Below are 22173 nucleotides of genomic sequence, written 5' to 3'. Positions count from 1 at the left end.
TTAATAATTGCCATTCTGACTGGTGTACGATAGTATCTCATTGTAGTTTTGATTTGCATTTCTCTGATGATTAATGATGTTGGAGCTCTGTTTTTATTTTCTTATATACTGACATTTCAGTATATAAGGGTTGATATTTCAAGTAAAATTTCTTTGGAAGAAGGTAGGTATTCCACTTCTTAAAAAAGTTTGAAACAGCAGTACACTAATCCAAACTTCTCATTTTACAGATTGGAAATGATTTCTAAATATAAAGTAATTTGTCCATATTCACACCCAGCTAAGACCAGAAACCAAACAGTTCTCTTTACACACAATTAACTACCCTGTGGTTGGGATAAAGTTACATCTCACAGTACAGTGTTTTGTCTATACCAATCATTCTCAAACTTCAGTGCGTATCAAGATTTCTTGGAGGGCTTGGCACAGATTTTTGAGTCCCACTCCAGAGTTTCTGAGTCAATAGGGCTGTGGTGGGCCCCTATTCACTTCATTCCTAACTAATTTTAGGTGATGCTGATGTTGCAGGACTGGAGACCATGGTCTGAAAACCAGTGGTCTACTGGATACCAAACAACTGAGTTGACTAGCCAATTGTGCATTTCATCAATTTTCATTCTGGGGGAAAAAAATGGTGAAGGACTCCTTCAGAGTTTATAAACCCATTGCTTTAACCATGCCACTACACATTCAATGACACATTGCACTGATAGTCTGTCACATCAAAGATCCTAAACCTTCCACGCAGCCTGTGGTGTTTATGCTCCAGACATATCCCCTTGTCCAACCTCTGAGTTTACCTGCAGCTCTATCTCAGTGGCTGATGTCTCTTTGTGTCTTCATCTAGGACTTTCTTCAGCTCACAAGAGTTTGCTCAGTCCACAAAGGGGTGGGGTAAAGGGACAGATGCCCCTAATTCTCAGGGGCATCTTTCAAACAATGAAGATAGGAGTATGTGGATAAATACTCTAGCTTCTCTATTCCATGGTGAGACAATTTTGAAGCTTCTTCCTTCAGTGTCCTTACAGCATCCCTAGTGAGATGGAGCCCGGTTTCTCACAGCAGAAACTTACTCATTAACACATTTTTTCAATTAACATTTTTCCCTTCCCTCTCCATTTCCTCTACTTCCTGATTTATGCTTCCTGGAATCACTTCCTAAAAAAACTACTGACACCCCAAGTTCTTGCATTAGGGTCAGCTTTGGGGGCAACAAAAACTAGACCACTATATCTCAAAGTTCTTCACCAGATTCATGAAAGCAGCACCTGCTCTTGATCAACTTTTAGTTCTATGCCCTGGGGTTTTATTCATGGGTCTTTGGGCTCGCTAACCCAAGTTGAGTGTATTCAATGAGTCTTAATAAATAAAGAATACAGATTGTTGCTGCCTTAAAAACAATAGCGGAAATACAGACTATTGAGTCATATGTGTATACTCCTAATTCATCAATTGTATGCTTAAGTAGTCACTCTTCAGAAAAAGGCTCAAGTTCACCAGTATCCAATCTATGAAGGATACCAGCTTTAAAAAAAAAAACAAAAACAAAAAACAAAACTGGCATTATGCAGATTTTTCAGGGCAGCACTGTGAAAAGCACCTGCCAACTTTGAAATGTAGAAAGTTTGCTTTTGTGCTATCAAAGCAAGATTAACCTTCAGCAAATATTTACATTTGAGGAGTGGAGTTTAAGCAGTGATGGCATTGACATTTGTCAAACCGCAGAGCAAATCTCAAAGAGAAAAACCCATCTGAAAAACAAACTGTCCTCCTCAAGTTGAAGCCAAATAATGGAAATAGATCTTTTTGGTTAAAAAAAATAAAATCAAACTTCCTCCTAAATAGTAGAACTAATTCATGTAGTTCATTCTACATGGTGGTGGCTTAATATTTTTCTTATTTAAAACAAAACAGATTTTAAAAAACATAAGAAAAATTCTGGAGGTGATGGATATGTTTAGTACTTTGGTTGTGGTGATAGTATCATAGGGTATGCACATGTCCAAACTCATAAAGATATATACATTAAATGTGTACAATTGTTTGCATATCAAGACACTAACTGCAAAAGCCATAAAGGAAAATGATGAACAGATTTGACCACAACAAAAAACTCAGGAGAGACAAGAAATAAACTAAACATAAGCAACAAACTTGGAAGCTACACATAATAATAAGTTGCATATACTTAAAATGTACAACTTAATAAATTTTGACATATGTATACCTCAGTGAAACCATCACGTTGGTTTATTTTCAAAAAGTAAATTTTACCTAGTTTTAAGTCTATATCACTTTTAAATGACAATTTCTGGAATAATCCATTAATTATTATCTTTTTATAGTGACTCATCAAGGGCTGAAAACTCTTTACATTATTCTGTATCTGAAATACTACAGGAGTATGCTAAAAGTGCATATGTGCAAAAAACTGGTTGGCACAACTCTGCAGAACTTAGGAGGCATATCTGGCAAATAATAATAAAAGCTACCACTTATTGGGCATGTATCATTGCCAGGCTCCATTATGTAAGTCTTTGGGTACATCATTTGTTACCCTCATAACAACTGTATGAGGTGGGTATTACTAATTCTATTTTATAAGTGAACAAGACTTTGAGACATTAAATAATTTAGATACATTTATATAGCGAGAACATTGCAGAGCTGGGAACTAAATTTGTTCCATGGTAATATTTCCCAAACTATTAATTTATTTTTGTATTCATTCAACAAATATGCACCAGGCCCTAAGTTAGATGTTAGACATATAGCAGTGAAGGTTGTTGACAAAGTTCCAACAACGGTAACTTTACAGCCAGTGATGAAGAGAGTCACTGAAATATAATTACACAAATAATTGAATTCAAGTGTCATGAATGCTATGAGAAGAAGTACCAGGAGGTGTAAGAACATGCGTTGGAAATCTGACTTAGTTTCAGGACAGGCAGTTAGAGGAGGTACTTATGAGGAAGTAATATTCAAGCTGAGACCAGGCAAATGAGTTGGTTTATAGGTTTTTAAGGCCTGGTGTGGTGGTTCATGCTTCTAATCTCAGCAGTTTGGGAGACCAAGGCAGTAGAATTGTTTGAGCCTAGGACTTCAAGACCAGCCTGGGCAACATAGTGAGACCTTGTCTCTACAAAAATAATTTTTTTAATTAGCTGGGTATGGTGGCGTGTGCCTGTAGTCCCAGCTACTTGAGAGGCTGAGCTGGGAGGATCACTTGAGCCCAGGAGGTCAAGGCTGCAGTGAGCTATGATTGCTCCACTGCACTGCAGCCTAGCCAACACAGGGAGATCCTGTCTCTTAAAAAACAAGAAAGGAAGAGAGGAAGGAAGGAAGGAAGGAAGGAAGGAAGGAAGGAAGGAAGGAAGGAAGGAAGGAAGGAAGGAAGGAAGGAAGGAAGGAAACAATCCTTTAAAAAAATTATATCAGATATATGATGTATATCATACATCAGATGTATGATATATATCATATATCATATAGGACATCTATCATTGCCAGACTCCATTATGTATGTCTTTGGGTACATCATTATATCATATATATATCATATATACATATATATGTATACCACATATATATGACTATATATTTTATATATATGTTTTTAAGTAGAGGAAAGTGACATGATCAGATTTGCAAGACTAATAATGGGTAAGCAATTTGGACACTGGGGAGAAATGAAGGGGGAAAATTGCTATCTACAAGTTCAGCCCTCAGGCAGGTTTGGAACCAGAATCCACAAATCTGTGTAGCATAAGAAAACCTCACACATAAATATCCTTCAAAGTGGTTCTGGGTTGGTAATGCTCTGAGGCATTTAGTTAGTAAAGTAAACTTTCAGGAAAAGGATCTTTGAGTCAAAGTTTTGTTTTTTGTTTTTTTGAGACAGAGTCTCACTGTGTCATCCAGGCTGCAGTGTAGTGGTACGATCGTGGCTCACTGCAACCTCCACCTCCCGGGTTCAAGCTTTTCTCCTGCCTCAGCTTCCTGAGTAGCTAGGATTACAAGCGTATGCCACCATGCCCAGCTAATTTTTGTATTTTTAATAAAGATGGGGGTTCGCCAGGTTGCCCAGGCTAGTCTCAAACTCCTGACCTCAAGTGATCTGCCCATCTCGGCCTCCCAAATTGCTGGGATTACAGGTGTGAGCCACTACATCCAGCCAAAGTTTCAAAGAGTTCTCACATATGAGGTTTTAATGAACATGAACTTGCAATTAAAACACAAGGAAACAAGCTACCATGCACAACAGTTAACAGAAACAATAAAAAGTAGAATCAGAACTACAAATACTGCAGATACTATCACATCCACAATATAAGATAGATTGAAAAGAACGAAATAGGACTACTGTTAATAAAAAGTATATATGTAGCTAAATAGTATTAATCCATTATTTCTTAAATATGTTGCACATATTTTCTTCCAAGTTTGTTGCTTTTGTTTACTTTGTTTCTTATTACTTCTAAGTTTTTCATTCTTTTGAAGTCAAACCTGTCCATCATTTTTCTTTATGGCTTTGCAGCTTGTCTCTTGCTTAGCAAAGCTGTTTCTATTCCAAGGTTATTTTTAAAATCCTTATCGTAAAATGTTTATTACAGACAGTCCTCACCTGATGATGTTCAAATTAATAATAACTACCTTATAATTTTATGACTTTATGATGCTGTGAAAGCAATACATCTTCAGTAGAAACTGTACTTCAGTACAGTATTTAATAGATTACATGATATTCAATACTTTATTATAAAATGGGCTTTATATTCAGTGATTTTGCCCAACTGCAAGCTAATGTAAGTGTTCTGAGCACATTTAAGGCAGGATAGATTAAGCTATGATGTTCAGTAGGTTAGGTATATTAAATGCTTTTCTTTTTCTTTCTTTTTCTTTTTTTTTTTTTTTTTTTTTTTTTTTTTTTGAGACAGGGTCTTTCTCTGTCACCTAGGTTGGAATGTAGTGGCACAGTCATAGCTCACCATAACCTCAAACTCCTGGCCTCAAGTGATCCTCTCACCTCAGCACCCCAAGTAGCTAAGACTACATACGTACCACCATGCTTGGCTACTTTTTAAAATTTCTGTGGAGACTGGATGTCACTATGCTGACCAGGCTGGTTTTGAACCCCTGGCTGCAAGCAATCCTCCCACTTCAACCTTATAAAGTACTGGGATTACAGGACTGAGCCACCATACCCAGCCCTTAAAAGCATTTTTGGCATATAACATTTTCAACTTATGATGGGTTTATTAGAACATAATACCATCATAAGTTGAGGAATATCTGTACTTTAATTATTTAAATATGGATTTTATATTGAGTCTAATTTTTATTTTTAATAGATTACATTTGGAAATTCCAGCACTGCTTATTAAATATACCTTTCTTTCTCACTAATTTGAAGTATCACTTCCAACGTAAACTAAATTAATTTCTTGTTATGGTAGATGAGAATTAAGTTATCCAACAACTTCTAACTTCACTTACTCCGTCCTCTAGCCTCCCAATTTTTGGTTAAATCATTAGTCACTATTTATATAACAAAAATGCATGCAAATATTATGCAGGGTTGAGCCAGGTAGTATACTATGATTATATTTCCTTTCTTGAACAACTTTTTATTTTTCCAAGTGTTAATACTTGCCTTGTTATTTTCAGTTGCACAGTTTTCTGTGAATCTATACAAATGCTTATTTGGGCCTGTCAAGGACCTATTATTATTTTCCAAATACTCAAATATATCAAATATCTTTCTACTCCACTGTTTTCCTGGCAATCTCCCTCACAGAACCCTCCAACTCTCCTGCTCCAGTTGGGGTTATTACTCTCTAGATCTACTGCAGAACTATCATAATAATAGATATCATAACTATATCAACTATCAGGGATTTCCTTCACTGCTTTCTTGTGTTGGAGGCTTCAAATGTCAGTATGTAGAGGTGTTTTCTCTTGAGAAAAAGCTTCCAATCTCCTGCCTGCAGGGGAGGGCAGCATATGTTTAGTCGCTATTTGGTAGTAGGGTCTTTCTGGGACAAGGTTTGAGAAAGAAGGCTGAGGATCTCGCTGTTCATTACTCGAATTTTCCCATAATCAGCATGTTTCAGCCTCCTGCCATAAATTCAGTTCCACCTCACCCCTACATGTGTGGTGTTCCTGAGTCTGTCTGGGCTCTCTCTGGTTCATTGTCTCCAGAGAACTTGTCTTCTGTCACCTGTGGAGGGTAGTTGCTTAGCATCAAGAGATGGGGAAGATGTCCTTTGGTGCTAATAGCTGATGTCTCCTTTCCAATTCTCTGTCTTTTGGGATTTATACCACACCCCACACCTACCACACCTGATACTTACCCAACCCCACCACACACGTATACATTTAGTGAGGTTTCAGTAGGAAGAGGAGATTAAACTCTGCCATGTTTAACTGAAAATCTCTAATCTTATAGTCTCATATATGTATATATGTGTAGCACTATGAGGTATATAAAATTATCATGATAATAATATATTAAGAATAATGGTAATCAACCGTAAATGCCCCATTCTACCATTTCTCCCAAAGCCCCAGGGGCCCTCTTACAAACAGGCCTTTAACATCCCAGAGTTTCTCAGGGTAGATATGCATCATGGCTCTTGATGCATATGATATAACAAAGAGATGAGTTGAGAAGTAAAAAATAATTACAATTAGTAATTGAAAGAAAACATATTTCCAGTTAATAAATGAGATATATTACATATCATATTTTATTACAAACTTAGTTATATTTAGTATACTTTATGCCTCCAAAGTAATAATGTGACCTTAGATCTGTTTGGAAATGTGTATACATACACACACACACACACACAGATATGTAGATAGATGATTAATAGATAGACAAGGTCATTTAGATACATAGACATATATTCCTTCTGGCATTTTTAACCCTCAGAAATGACTATTTCTCCACCCCATTCCATGGCTTCACTGTTACAGAAGTTGTTTTTTCTGTTTTGGTTTCAACCTTTTGCTCCTTTCTGTAACTAACCCAAAAAGTAGTTAGGACAGAAAATTCCAAATTTTCTCCTCAAGCAATCAATATGAACCCTTTTTCTAACACTCCATTTACAAAATCAGGCTCCAAATTCAGTCATTATTATATCTCACATTTATGTGTAATGCTTCTCTTAGAGACAGAATTGTATCCTTCCAAATTCGTATGTTGAAGCCCTAACCCACAATGTGATTGTATTTTGAGGCAGGGCCTTCAAGGAGGCAATTAAGGTAATGAAGGGTATAAGAGTGTGGCCCAATTCAGTAGAACTGGGATCTTCATAAGAAGAGGAAGACCTTGCAGGGATCTCTGTCTTTCTCCATGTGAATAGAAGAAAGGCAATGTGAGGACACACTAAGGAGGCAGCCATCTGTAAGTTAGGAGGAAAGCCCTCCCCAGGTCAGGAAGAAAACACCAACCCGAAAACACCAACCCTATGGCACCTTAATCTGGACCACTTTCTACGGTTTATACCCAGTCTGTGGTATTTTGTTATGGCTGCCCTAGCAGAAAAAAATACTTCCCCCTATTTTTCTGATTACATCCTTTTTAAGTCAAAATGATGAGGCTGGGAAGCCATATGATGGAGCTACTCTCCTGATGATTGCTGACAACAGAATTAAGCCCTAGTGACTGCAGAACCAGGGCCTCTACTGCTATGACTCCAAATCTGATTTCTACCCTGGAGGAACACACATTATAATGACTAGTCGTCCCTCAGAATGGAGCCTCTGATTATTTAAAAGAGCAGATGAAGAATAGGTGAATAATGATGGAGCACTTTACTTTCTGCAATCCCACAATGATATTCACCCTTCTGTAACCAGTCTTTTCCAAACCACGCTTTCTCAATCTCAGTACTGTTGAAATTTAGGCCAATTGTTGGGGGCATCCTGTACACTGCAGGATGGTTAGCAGCATCGCTGGCCTCTACCCACTAATTATACCCACAAATGTTATAGAATATTTAAAAGCAAGTTTTTATTTATTTATGCCACTAGTACCCCTTCCCCAGTCATGACAATTTAAAATGTCTCCAGACATACCCAGATGTCCCCAGGGGAACAAAATCACCCTGGTTAAGAACCACTGTTTAGCCTTTAGTTCTTCTGGGCTACAGTTATTAAAACCTGTCAACCTCTGACAAACCACTGTGTCAAAAATAAGTGATAATGAAAAGTAATACTGTATTCCCCCCTCAAATATAAGCATTGGAACAGGAATTTGTGAAGAGAAAAAAATTCTTGTGATACCAGCAGGAAATATATTATTTCTTGGGAGATATTATGTATCCATATTTTGTATTGCACAAAGCTATTTTCTCTGGAGATATAAACATAGATATGGATGCAGATATAGACATAGATGTATGTATTAGGACGTTCTTGCTTTGCTATAAAGAAATGCCTGAGACTGGGTAATTTGTAAAGAAAAGAGGTTGAATTGGCTTACAATGCTGCAGGCCTTACAGGAATCATGGTGCCAGCATCTGCTTGGCCTCTAGGGAAGCCTCAGGAGCTTCTAAACACAGCAGAAGGCGAATGAGGAGCAGGTACCCCACAAGGTGAAAGCAGGAACAAGTAAGAGAGAGAGTCAGGGGAGGTGCCACGCACTTTTAAATAAGCAGATCTCAGGAGAACTCACTATGGCAAAGACGGCACCAAGCCATGAGGGATCTACGCCCATGACCCGAACACCTCTCACCAGGGCCAACCTCCAGCATTGGGGATTACAATTAAACATGAGATTTGGGTGGGGATAAATATCCAAACTCTATCAGCATAGATATCTCCACATATATAATAGTCATATGAGTTTTCACATATGTACACACTCATGAAACCAACAGCACAATCAAGATATAGAACATTTAAAAGCAAGTTTTAATTTGTTTATTTACTTATTTTTAGAGACAGGATCTCACTATGTTGCCAAGGCTGGCCTCAAACTCCTGGGCTCAAAGGATCCTCCTCATCTTCTCGAACACTGAGACTGTAGATGCCCACCACTGTGTTGGGCCTTTTTTAATTTAAAATTTTAAGGGAAGCACAAAGTTTATTAGTTTCAGAGAAAGTCATATGATATATATGGGGGATATTCATGAGTTATCCCATGAACATACAAAAATAAATGCTACTTTACCTCCTTTTTAAACAAACAGCTATAGGAACTTGCATTCTTGATTTTTTTCGAATGTACAATTAAGTTATTATTGACTGTAGTCACCGTGTTGTGCTATCAAATAGCAAGTCTTATTCAGTCTTTCTAACTATGATGGAACACTTTACCGTCTGCTATCCCACAGTGATATTCACCCTTTTGTAACTGATCTTTTCCAAACCAGGCTTTCTCAATTTCACCATCTCCACCTCCCCCCAGCACATCTGAAGCCCATCTGAAGGATAGTTACCAGAGGATGGGAAGGGTAATGGGGGATTGAGGGGAGGTGGGGATGGTTGAACTCCAATGAGTTCAATTGTTTTCATTTTTAGACCCCACAAATAAGTGAGAACATGCAATGTTTGTCTTTCTGTTCCTGGCTTATTTCGCTTAACTTAATGATACTCAGTTTCATCCATGTTGCTGCAAATGACTGAATCTCATTATTTTATGATTAAATAGTACTCCATTGTGTATAAGCATGACATTTTCTTTATCCATTTATCTCCTGATGGACACTTAGGTTGCTTCCAAATCTTAGCTATTGTAAACAGTGCTGCAGTAAACATAAGAGTGCACATATCTTGTCAATATACTGATTTCCTTTCTTTTGAGTATATGCCCAGCAGTGGAATTGCTACATCATATGGTAGCTCAATTTTTAGTTTTTTGAAGAACCTCCAAACTGTTCTCCATAGTGGGTGTACTAATTTACATTCCCACCAACAATGTACAAGGATTCCCATTTGTCCACATCCTCACCACTATTTGTTATTGCCTGTCTTTTGGATATAAGCCATTTTAACTAGGGTGAGATGATGATATCTCATTGTAATTTTGATTTGCATTTCTCTGATGATCAATGATGTTGAGCACCTTTTTATATGCCTGTTTGCCATTTGTATGTCTTCAAGAAATGTCTATTCAAATCTTTTGCCCATTTCTTATCAGATTATTAGATTTTTTTCCTATAGAGTCATCTGAGGTCCTTATGTATTCTAGTTATTAATCCCTTGTCAAATGGGTAGTTTGTAAATATCTTTGCCCATTCTATAGGTTATCTCTTCACTTTGTTGATTGTATTCTTTGTTGTGCAAAAGGTTTTTAACTTGATGTGATCCCACTTGTCTGTCTTTGCTTTGCTTGCCTGTGCTTGTGAGGTATTACTCAAGAAAGCATTGCCCAGTCCAATGTCCTGGAGATTTTCCCCAATGTTTTCTTGCAGTAGTTTCACACTTTGAGGGCTTGCGCTCAATTGGGTATTGTCAAAAAATATCAGAGATATGCTACCCAACTTCAAACTATACTACAGGGCTACCAAAACAACATGGTACTGGTACAAAAACAGACACATAGACCAATGGAACAAAACAGAGAGCTCAGAAATAAGGCCACACACCTACAAATACCTGTTCTGTAACAAAGTTGACAATAACCAACAATGGGGAAAAACTCCCTATTCAGTAAATGGTGCTGGGAAAACTGGCTAGCCATATGCAGAAGATTGAAACTGGACCCCTTCCTAACATCACATATAAAAATTAACTCAAGATGGATTAAAAACTTAGGTGTAAAACCCAAAACTATAAAAACCCTGGAAGACAACCCAGGTAATACCATTCTGGACATAGGCACAGGCAATGATTTCACAACAAAGACACCAAAAGCAATTGCAACAAAAACAAAAATTGAGCTTCTGCACAGCAAAATAAACCATCAACAGAGTAAACAGACCAACCTATGGAATGGGAGAAAATATTTTCAAACTATGCATCTGACAAAGGTTTAATATCCAGCATCTATAAGGAACTTTAACAAATTTACAAGCAAAAAACAACCCCATTAAAAAGTGGGCAAATGATATGAACAGACACTTCTCAAAAGAAGACATACATGTGGCCAATAAACATGAAAAAAAGCTCAACATCACTGATCATCAAATCAAAACCACAATGAGATATCATCTCACATCAGTCAGAATGGCTGTTATTAAAAAGTCAAAAAATAGATGCTGGTGAGGTTACAGAGAAAAAGGAATGCTTATACAAGGTTGGTGGGAGTATAAATTAGTTCAACCATTATGGAAGACAACGTGGCAATTCCTCAAAGACCTAAAAACAGAAATACCATTCAACCCAGCAAACCCATTACTGGGTATATACCCAAAGGAATATAATCGTCCTGTTATAAAGACACATGCATGCGTATGTTCATTGCAGCACTATTCTCAATGGCAAAGACATGGAATCAACCTAAATTACCATCAATGGTAGACTGGATAAAGAAAATGTGGCACACATATACCATGGAATACTATGCAGCCATAAGAAAGAACAAGATCATGTCCTTTGCAGGGACATGGATGGAGCTGGAGGCCATTATCCTTAGCAAACTAATGGAGGAACAGAAAACCAAATACCACATGTTCTCATTTATAAGTGGGAGCTAAATGATGAGAACACATGGACACATAGAGGGGAACAACACACACTGGGGCCTATCAGAGGATGGAGGGTGGGAGGAGGGAGAGGATGAGGAAAAATAACTAATGAGTGCTAGGCTTGGTACCTGGGTGACGGAATAATCTGTAAAACAAATCCCCATGACACAAGTTTACCTATATAACAAACCTGCACATGTACCCCCAAACTTAAAATAAAAGTTGAATTTTTAAAAATCAGTGATTTATGTGAATTCAGATGTCACAATAACATAGAGGTGTTATCATGCATGTGTAACTTATTTGTCAGGTACTACTTTCTGGCATTCTCACAGTATGGCATGCCTGGTTTACTTTCTGGAAAGAATAACCATTTATTCATTTATCCAAACATTTGCTAAATATCTCTGAGCACCTTTTACATGTCAGGCTCTGTGCTAGGTACTGGTGGTATAATGGTGAAGCAGAGAGACATGGTCTACACCCTTACAGAGCTAAGATATTAGCTTGAAAGATTGACACTGAATGAGTTCATTTCAAGGGCAAGGACAGCTACAAAGGGGAGGTCAAGTGCATTCTGAAAGCTGTGGTCACACTAGTGGCTGCCCCTATCCCCACAGCATTCACCAGGCAAGCTAAGGGCTTCTTCCTGCAAGCACCTCAACACTCAGTCCTGAGTGAGGACTTCTCTGACCCGCAGTGGGTAGGGGCATGGTTAGCCCCTGCAGGCTATCGGGGTTGGGAATCAATGCCCTCAGGAGCGTCCTCAACTGATGACAAATGAGAGTTAACCACCCAGCTTCCTCACCCTCTGAGTGGGACAATTCTGAGTGTATTCTCTGCTATCTCCCAGGGTTTCCAGTGAAACCAAGCTCCTGTTACCCATCTCCCAATAACTTGTTTGCTAACATATCCTGAATTGGCTTTTATTCCTCCCTCATGTCCCCATTTTCCTACCATAGCTTTCCAAGACTACTTCCCTAATAAACTACTTGCACTCAAACCCCCATATAAAGGTGTTTCTGGGGGAACCCAACTGGAGCATATAACAAGGGGACCTGACCTAGACCTGGGTGGGCCTGGATCTTGGAGGGCCTTATCAGCCATGTCAGAAACCCTTTCCTAAGAGATCTGTGGAAAGCCATTTATGGTCTTAAGGGAATGGGTCTGTGGAAGAATGTGAAGAAAGGACTGAATTCAGGATGGCTAGATAGGAAACTATTTCATCAGTCAACTCAGGAAAGCCTGGGACCTGTACTAGGGTGGAGGTAGTGAAGAGAAAGCCTGACATAGTGCCTAGCTCATAGTAGCTGCCCAACAAATATAATCTAAAATACTTTTGGATGAAAATTAATGACTAGGTTAAATCTACTGTAGAATGTGTTCAATTCCAGCTGTGGCCAGTGGAATCTGTCAATAGACTATTGAAACTTGAAGCTTGATTAGATTTGGAGGTAAGGAAAATTAAAGAGTCTAAAATGGGCCAGGCATGGTGGCTCATGCCTATAATCCCAGCATTTTGGGAGGCCAAGGCGGGCAGATCACTTGAGGTCTGGAATTCAAGACCAGCCTGGCCAACATGGTGAAACCCTGTCTCTAATAAAAATACAAATTGGGTGTGGTGACACACTCTTGAAATCCCAGTTACTTGGGAGGCTGAGGCAGAAGGATTACTTGAACCTGGGAGGCAGAGCTTGCAGTGAGCCAAGATCACGCCACTGCACTCCAGCCTGGGTGACAGAGCAAGACTCCATCTCAAAAAATAAAATAAAACAAAACAAAATAAAATAAAATAAAATATAAAATATAAAATAAAATAAAATAAAAGTCTAGAATGACTCCTAATCTTCAGGCTTGAAAAGCTAAGTGGAGGCTGGTGTCATTTTCCAAATATGGAACATAGCCTCAAGGAGAAGGGGCAAATTGGAGGGGGTGGAAGATAATGAGTTTGGGGCATGGTGTGACTGTGAGCCATCTAACTGATGCTGAGTGTGTGTGTGTGTAGTCTTGGAGCTGGGTCCAAGATGCATATTTGGGTCCCATCAAATTTAGACACTAACTAGGTGGAGAAAGCCCTCTCTGGCTACACGGAAAATATGACACAGAAAAGTTTCACATTCTCCTACTTTCCAGCATTCTCATATAACAGTTAAAAGGCTACAAGGAAGAATTAACATTTATTGAGGACATACAGTGTGCCAGGAATTGTACCCAGTAATCTTCAGAGCAGCCCTGAGAAGTATGCAATATTATGTCCATTTTCTAGATCAGGAAACTGAGATACAGAAAGGTAGAGTAACTCATCCAAGGTCACACAACTAGTAAGCAGTTTCAGAACCCTGAACTGACTCCAAATTTCATGTTCTTAAACAAAATAAGCATCAACAAAGTATGTTTATGGGAAGTATATCTCTCAGTCTCACCAGATGCCTCAATGGGTACTTCCCAAAGTCAGGGGCATTCGACAGAAGAAGGATTTTTCAATTTCAGGGTCAAAGACTATTCTTCTCTGCAATACCCCTTTCAACTGCTCATGGCTTCACTTGGACAGCTTCCTCTCCAAGCAGTCCGCCTGCTGGTGACTCTATCATGTAAGCCCTAGCTGAAGCCTCTCAATTTCTGTCTCAGTAAATTTGCCTTTTCTAGACATTTCATTTACATAGAATAAGAAAGTGGTCTTCTGGCAATGGATTTTCTTAGGTAGTGTGCTGTATAAAGGGTAAAATAGTATGTCCTCAAAACCATATGAAGTGTGTAGGGAGTAATTCACAAACTTCTTACTCCCTTATTTAAAAGTGGAGCACACTACCTTGGGTTTGCTAATATTGGTAGATATTCCTGAAAATGTAATTTTATTTTCTTTTCCATAAACAAATACAGTTCTTAAAATATGGAAGTTAGAGTGTATACTGCCTCATTCTCCAGATGTGAGGTAGTGTTACTCCACATATTCTCTGGTGGTGTGGTGATAGTAGTTTCATAGACTACTTCCTGGTGTGGAGGTGGGCATCTCACCTGAGCCATAGAAGGTTCCAGAGATTAGGCAAGCTGACAACTTCAGCCAAAGAGATGAGGTCATTCTTTTTGCCAGTCACTGCAATCTTGCAAAGGGCAGAGCCTGAGACAAGCTCCTTGGACCAGAAACTGGAACCAAGTGAGTGACCCTTAGGCAAAAGAAAGATTGAAACTGTGGTCAGTGGAACTCATTCTGGAACCTGACCCTGTCCTGCCTGTTCCCACCCTCCTCCACACTTGCCAGAGTGAACTTCTGTCATCATCACAGAGCCTGTAATCTTCTGTATGGCTCAGAGGACCCACCATGATCTGTCCCTACTTGCTTCTCCAGCCTCCTGTCTCAACTTCTCTCCTATCCCTGGGAACCTATTATCCAACCATGGTAATCTCTTCTGCTTCATTAGAAACTCATCATTTTCATTTTTACCTCTAGGGCTTTGTATTTGCAATGCCCTCTGTCCCAGGCCCTCCCACTCAATGCTCCAAACTTCCTGCTCATTGTCAAGTTTTAATTTATATCTCAATTCCTCTGGAAAATTTTCCCTGACTCGCAAGACTGGATTAGGTTTTCCATGGCACCTTGCTTTTACCCCTTTTCTGGAAAGTATCCAACTGTTTTATAATTGCAGAATAACTTGATAGCTCCTCACTTCCCCTAGAATGAGAACTCCTTCAGGCAGAGACAGAATCTGTCCAACATCTGACCTCATGAGTTACAACAAGCTACAACTGCCCAGTGAAGTTGCTCCCGAATTCCTGATCCATAGAAACTGTGGGATAATAAATGATTATTACTGTCTTGAATTGCTACATTTTGGAGGAATTTGTTGTGCAATAATAGACAACAAATACACTAACAAAACTAATTAGTTTAAAACAACAACCTGGGCTGGGTGCCGTGGCTCATGCCTGCAATCCCAGCACTTTGGGAGACTGAGGCAGGAGGATCACTTGAGCCCAGGAGTTCAAGATGAACCTGGGCAACACAGTGAGACCTGGTCTCTACAAAAAAATTTAAAAATAAAATAACACAACCACCACTCTATTACAGCTCACAGATCCTGTAGGTTAGTAATTGGTGATCTCTCGCTCCTGTGGCTTCAACTGAGATTAACTCAGCAATACTTAGCTGATGGATGGGCCAGCTGGACAGTCCAAGATTACTTTGTTCACATGTCTGGCACTTTGTGAGTTATAAGGTGGGGTCAGCTAGAATGGTGGACCACAGTACGTATACTTGGCCACTCCAGCATGGCTGTCTCACAGGAGATGGACTTCTTACATTGCAGCTGGCTTCCTCTAGAGCAAGTATCCCAAAAGAACCAGGAGGAAGCTGCATGATTTTTTAAAAACTAGCCTCAGAGGGAACACAGAGTCATTTCCATACTCTCTTGCTTACAGTAGTCATAAGACCACCCAGATTCAAGGAGAGGGAACAGAGATGCTACCTCTTGAAGAGAGGAGTGTTAAAGAATATTGTTGTGGGAAGTCAGGGACCCCAAACGGAGGGACCAGCTGAAGCCATGGCAGGAGAACATAAATTGTGAAGATTTCATGGACACTTCTTAGTTCCCCAAATTAATACTTCTATAATTTCTTACGCCTGTCTTTACTGCAATCTCTGAACATAAACTGTGAAGATTTCATGGACACTTATCACTTTCCCAATCAATACCCTTGTGATTTCCTATGCCTGTCTTTACTTTAATCTCTTAATCCTATCATCTTCATAAGCTGAGGAGGATGTATGTCGCCTCAGGACCCTGTGATATTGCGTTAACTGCACAAATTGTTTGTAGAGCATGTGTGTTTGAACAATATAAAATCTGGGCACCTTGAAAAAAGAATAGGATAACAGCAATGTTCAGGGAAAAGAGAGATAACCTTAAACTCTGACTGCCAGTGAGCTGGACGGAACACACCCATATTTCTCTTCTTTCAAAAGCAAATAGGAGAAATATCACTGAATTCTTTTTCTCGGCAGGAACATCCCTGAGAAAGAGAATGTGCCCCTGAGGGTAGGCCTATGAATGGCCTCCTTGGGGGTGGCTGTCTTTTACAGACGAAGCCGAAGGGATGAAATAAGCCCCGGTCTCCTGCAGCACTCCCAGGCTTATTAGGATGGAGGAAATTCCCACCTAATAAATTTTGGTCAGACAGGTTGTCTGCTCTCAAACCCTGTCTTCTAATAAGATGTTATCAATGACAATGCGTGCCCAAAACTTCATTAGCAATTTTAATTTCGCCCCATCCTGTAAGTCCTTTGATCTTGCCCTGCCTCCATTTACTTTGTGATATTTTATTACCTTGTGAAGCATGTGATCTCTGTGACCCACACCCTATTCGTGCACTCCCTCCCCTTTTGAAAATTGCTAATAAAAACTTGCTGGTTTTACAGCTCAGGGGCATCACAGAACCTGCTGACATGTGATGTCTCTCCCGGTCACCCAGCTTTGAAATTTCTCTCTTTTGTACTCTTTCTCTTTATTTCTCAAATCAGCGGACACTTAGGGAAATAGAAAAGAACCCATGTTAACTATCAGGGGCGGGTTCCCCCAATAGAATATGAAACATTTATTTATTTGCTGTTGTTGTTGTTTTGTTTTGTTTTTTTAGACGGAGTTTTTGCTCTTGTTGCCCAGGCTGGAGTACAATGGTGCAATTTCAGCTCACTCTACCCTCTGCCTCCAGGTGCAAGCGATTCTCCTGCCTCAGCCTCCCAAGTAGCTGGGATTACAGGCATACACCACCACACCCTGCTAATTTTGAATTTTTAGTAGAGATGGGGCTTCACCATGTTGGTCAGGCTGGTCTCGAACTCCTGACCTCAGGTGATTCACCCACCTCAGCCTCCCAAAGTGCTGGGATTACAGAGGTGAGTCACCATGCCCACGCCCAAGCTGAAACCTTTTTTTTTTTTTTTTTTTTTTGAGACGGAGTCTCACTCTGTTGCCCAGGCTGGAGCGTGTAGTGGTGCGATCTCACCTCACTGCAACCTCCACCTCTCGGGTTCAAGCGATTCTCCTGCCTCAGCCTCCCAAGTGGCTCGGATTACAGGCATGCACCACCACACTCAGCTAATTTTGTATTTTTAGTAGAGACGGGGTGTCACCATGTTAGTCAGGCTGGTCTCGAACTCCTGACCTCAGGTGATCCACCTGCCTCAGCCTCCAAAAGTGCTGGGATTACAAGCGTGAGCCACCATGCCCAGCCTGAAACCATTTTTAAAAAATTAAATTGTTAAAGTACAATTAAATTTTTAAAATTAAATTGTTAGGAACATTGTTAAAGTACAATTCCTTTACAATAAAATGTACCCATTTTAAATACATAGTTCAATGGGTTTTAACAAATCTATACACCCTTGTAACCACCACCATAATCAAGATATAGAGCACTTCCTTTATTCCAGAAGTACTCTCCTGCCCCCTTGCAGTCAATCCCACACCCCAGCCTCTCAGCTCAAGGCCACCACTGATCTGCTTCCAGGCTTTTCTAGAATTTCATATGATACACCATATAGGTTTTCACACTTGGCTTCTTCACTTAGCTCAATTCTTTTGAGACCCATCCAGGTTGCTGCATGTATCAATAGCTCATTCCCCCCCACCCCTTTTTTTTTCCATTCCTAAGTGCTGGCAACATTCCTTTTTTTATTAAGTAGTATTATAAATAAAGCAGCTATGAACATTCATTTTCATTTCTCTTGGATAAATAAGAGTGGGGTTGCTGGGTCATACAATATATGTTTAACCTTATAAGAGACTGCTAAACTGTTTTCCAAAATGGTTGCACCATTTTGTTTTTCCATCAGGAATATATGAAAGTTCCAGTTACTCCACATCCTTGTCAACACATGGTATTGTCAGTCTGTTAGGGTTAGCCATTCTAGTGGGTGTGTAGTAGTATCTCACTGTGGTTTCAATTTGCATTTGTCTGATAACTAATGATATTGAGCATCTTTTCATGTGCTAATTGGCCATGAATATATCTACTTTTTGGAATGTCTATTCAAATCTTTAAGCATTTGTAATTAGTTGGGTTTTTTTCTTATTATTGAGTTTGAGGAATTATTTATAAATTCTAGATCACAGTCTTATGGCAGGTATATGTATTGCAAATGTTTTCTTCCAGACCGTGGCTTGCCGTTTCATCTTCTTAAAACTAAAGAACAGGCTGGGCATGGTGGCTCATGCCTATGATCCCAGCAATTTGGGAGGCCGAGGCAGGAGAATCGCCTCAGGCTGGGAGTTTGAAACCAGCCTAGGCAACATGACAAGACCCCCATCTCTACAAAAAAATAAAATAAAATACTAAAAAATCAGTTGAGCATGGTGGCACGTGCCTGTGGTCCCAGTTACTTGGTAGGCTGAGGCAGGAGGATCACTTAAGCTTGAAAGTTCGAGGCTGCAGTGAGCCATTTCCATACTGCTGCATTCCAGCCTGCGTGATAGAGCAAGACCCTGACTCAAAAAACAAACAAACCAAAAGAAGAAAAACAGAAAAAAAAACCTCAAAAGCAGATGTTTTAAATTTAAATTTGATGAAGTTCAAGTTCTTTTTTTCTTTTTTGAATCATGCTTTTTGTGTCCTATGTAAGACTTGGCTGATGCAAAGTCAAAAAGATTTTTTGTCTTATTCTAGAAGTTTTATTGTTTTCACCTTTATGATTCATTTTGAGTTAATTTTTTGTATGGTGTTTGGTCAGAGTGAAGCTTCATTTTTTTTTCCCAACTAGATATCCAATAGTTACAGTAGCATTTGTTCAAAAGATTATGCTTTGCTTATTGAGCTACTTTTACACTTTTGTCTGAAGCAACTGATCATATACGTACAAGTGTATTTCTTGATTTTTTATATTCTATTGGTCTATATGTTTGTCCTTTTGTGTTCATATTTTAAAACTACAGCAAGCATGCAGCAATTCATTGTTGCTAAATGCTCTTGTGATGTCACATGCTAAAACCCTCAGGCACAATTCAAATAATATAGCCCAGGTTCCTGGGATAAGAAACCCTGGCTCCAGCTTACTGTCCTGGGTTCCTCTTATACCTGAGAAAACAGAGAGATCATAAAAGTAATTTCAAAAATTAATTAGGCAGAGGAAGTAAGAAGCAAAAAAAAGAGATGTGATTTTTTTTTTTTGCTGGAATTCTGGTTATTTAAGTTAAACTTGGTTTGGAGAGATAAAGAAAAAAAAAGTGAACTGCAGGTACACGTCTCTGGCTTAAAGTGAAAAAATATGACCCTTATAAATAGTGAGACACCATCCCGTTTTGTAATATAATATTGCAACGTGACAATGGATGTTGGGTTAAAACAATCTCCTTCTTAAAGGTAGCATATACTTTTTTCATCTTAAGAGAATATTTTAGTTCATAATTATTTATTTTTGCAAAGCATCTATTTAATTGTTTCAAATTTGTGAGGAATAAAGTTATTGGATAGGAAGTTGTAGCACAGCTTTTCTATTTCTCAAAAGTAACTACTGTAGGTAAAATGTCTGATTTACCAAAAGTTTGAACTGGTTCGCAAAGGCAGTAAGTTCATTTCTAGTTCAGGTCTTTAGAAACTATTGTGAGATTTAATAATAATAAGACCCTGCAGTTGTTTTTGTTTAGCAATTGCTCATATCAAACAGGTTCTTTGTGGTTTTGCCAAAACAGACAGCGTATTTGGCTTTTTCTACCATAGATACTTTCCTATGTCTATTTCTATATCATTCAACACGGCAAGGCTAACAGAAAATCAAGGTCAAATGAGGAAACTCAGCAAATGGTTTTTATCTGGCTTCACACTGACCACCAACTGGTAAACACCATAAGAAAAACTGTGCAGGATCCAAATGATAGGTAGAAGTACAGTTTTTCACTATGGGCCCAGGCTCTCATAAAAGAAGCAGGCCTAAGATTTATAGGAAATGATGTAGGAATGAATTCAAAGTGCTGAAGAATCACAAATTGCTTTTATATTTGACTAAAAAATCTCCATGCTTTAAAAATTTTCCAGTGGTAGCTTTTTCTCCTGAATTTGCACTCTTAATAATTTTATCCTATAATCCCATCTGACAATGTTATTTTAGGGAAAACCAGGTTAACAGAAGAACCTTTATATCAGATGTGTAGATCATAGCAAATTCCTGGCACTTAATAAATACAACACTGATAGACTAAAGGGAGGTTTAAATGAGGTGGAACACATAAATTATCTCTAATAATGGTTAATTTTTGGTATTTTACTGATGAGAAAACCTCCCTTAACCAAAAACTGCTTAATATTTTCATTAACTGCTTCAGTTCCCTTTCTTTAAGTTCTTAATACATTATTAATATAACACAGCATGAATAAAAAATATTATAATCCATTTTTAAAAAAACAAATTCAAGAATGCCAAACAGGTGACTTACGAAGGGAGCAGGGAAGCCTAAAGGAGCCTCATTTCTGTCTTCCTGGGACAAAAGGATAAGTAATTGACTGAAATGTAACTACCAGGACATAGACGCTCCTAGGATGTAAAAGAAAATTGTCCATTTAGAGCCAGTGTCAAAGTACAAAACAAAGAAAATTATCTTGAGGCAGATAATGAGAAATAATGCAGGAGAGGAAGAAGGAACTTTAAAGGCGGTTACGTGTAGGATTTTCTTTCTCTCTCTCGGAGGAGAGAACAGCAAAAAGCGAAGAGTGGGAAATACTGGACTTAAATTCCTTTCTCAAGGTTTAGGAACAAAAAAGGAAAGCGAAAAGGAAAACAGAATCAAGGACTTGTACAGCAGGAAGTTGTCCTATAAGCATTTAGTCCAGGGATCTGCCATTCTTATTAAGAGCTAAAACCAAAGAATGAGTGCACAAAAGTGGAAAGAAGAGAAGCCGCCACGTTGGAAGGAGCGGAGCGGGGTAGAGGCGCGCAGAAGCCTCACAGACCACCGGGCCTCGTCCCCGTCCCCGTCCCCGTCCCCGTCGGCGTCCCCCGAACTGTGCAGAAACCACCACCGAGTCCAGGCGTCTCATTTTACAGCAGAAGACACAGACTCTGAGACTCAAATGACCTGCTCACGGTAACAGCACAAAGTCCGTGGGTCTTGTGTCTACAGTCACCAACTTCCGGGCTTGCGACTAAAGGGAGCCAAGCAGCTCGTGAGCGTTTGAGACCAGCCGAGTCAGCGGAAAAAGGCTGGAGAGAGCGACCGCGGCTACCACCGCGGCGGTGCGGGCCTTCGGCCGGGACGCTTCCCTGCGCCGCCACCAGATGGCGCGCTTGGCCCGCCGTTCGCGGCTAAGCTAGGGCGGGTGGGGAGGGAGTGGGGAGGAGGACGTCGGTTGCCTTGGAAACGCAGGGCGCGGCACCGGCTGCGGTGTAGTGGGTGGGCCTGGTCCGCGGGCTGAAGGAAAGTGCTAACTATCGGCCCACGGCGGGGTATCCACCGCTGGAGGCTGTGGAGGGGATGTGAGGAGACTGGCTGGCCTCTTTTCTTGGTCCCCGACTCCTTCCAGTGTGACACTGAAGACTTTATAAGCATCC

At 39.6% G+C, this 22173-nt stretch overlaps 1 long non-coding RNA gene across 1 annotated transcript; it reads right to left on the bottom strand.

Annotated features, from left to right (window-relative positions):
- Window positions 1-14474: 14474 nt before the first annotated feature.
- LOC103877785 lies at window positions 14475-21919 on the bottom strand. Its single transcript, XR_637616.1, has 3 exons — window positions 21701-21919; window positions 21062-21159; window positions 14475-14803 (listed from the first exon to the last, which is right to left on the bottom strand). It is a non-coding gene; the product is annotated as an uncharacterized LOC103877785 (long non-coding RNA).
- Between the last annotated feature and the right edge of the window lie 254 nt (window positions 21920-22173).

Source organism: Papio anubis, chromosome 12 (assembly GCF_008728515.1).
Source record: "Papio anubis isolate 15944 chromosome 12, Panubis1.0, whole genome shotgun sequence".
NCBI classification, from domain to species: Eukaryota; Metazoa; Chordata; class Mammalia; order Primates; family Cercopithecidae; genus Papio; species Papio anubis.
The sequence above is the reverse complement of the archived record's forward strand: the minus strand, read 5'-3'. Positions and strand labels throughout refer to the sequence as shown.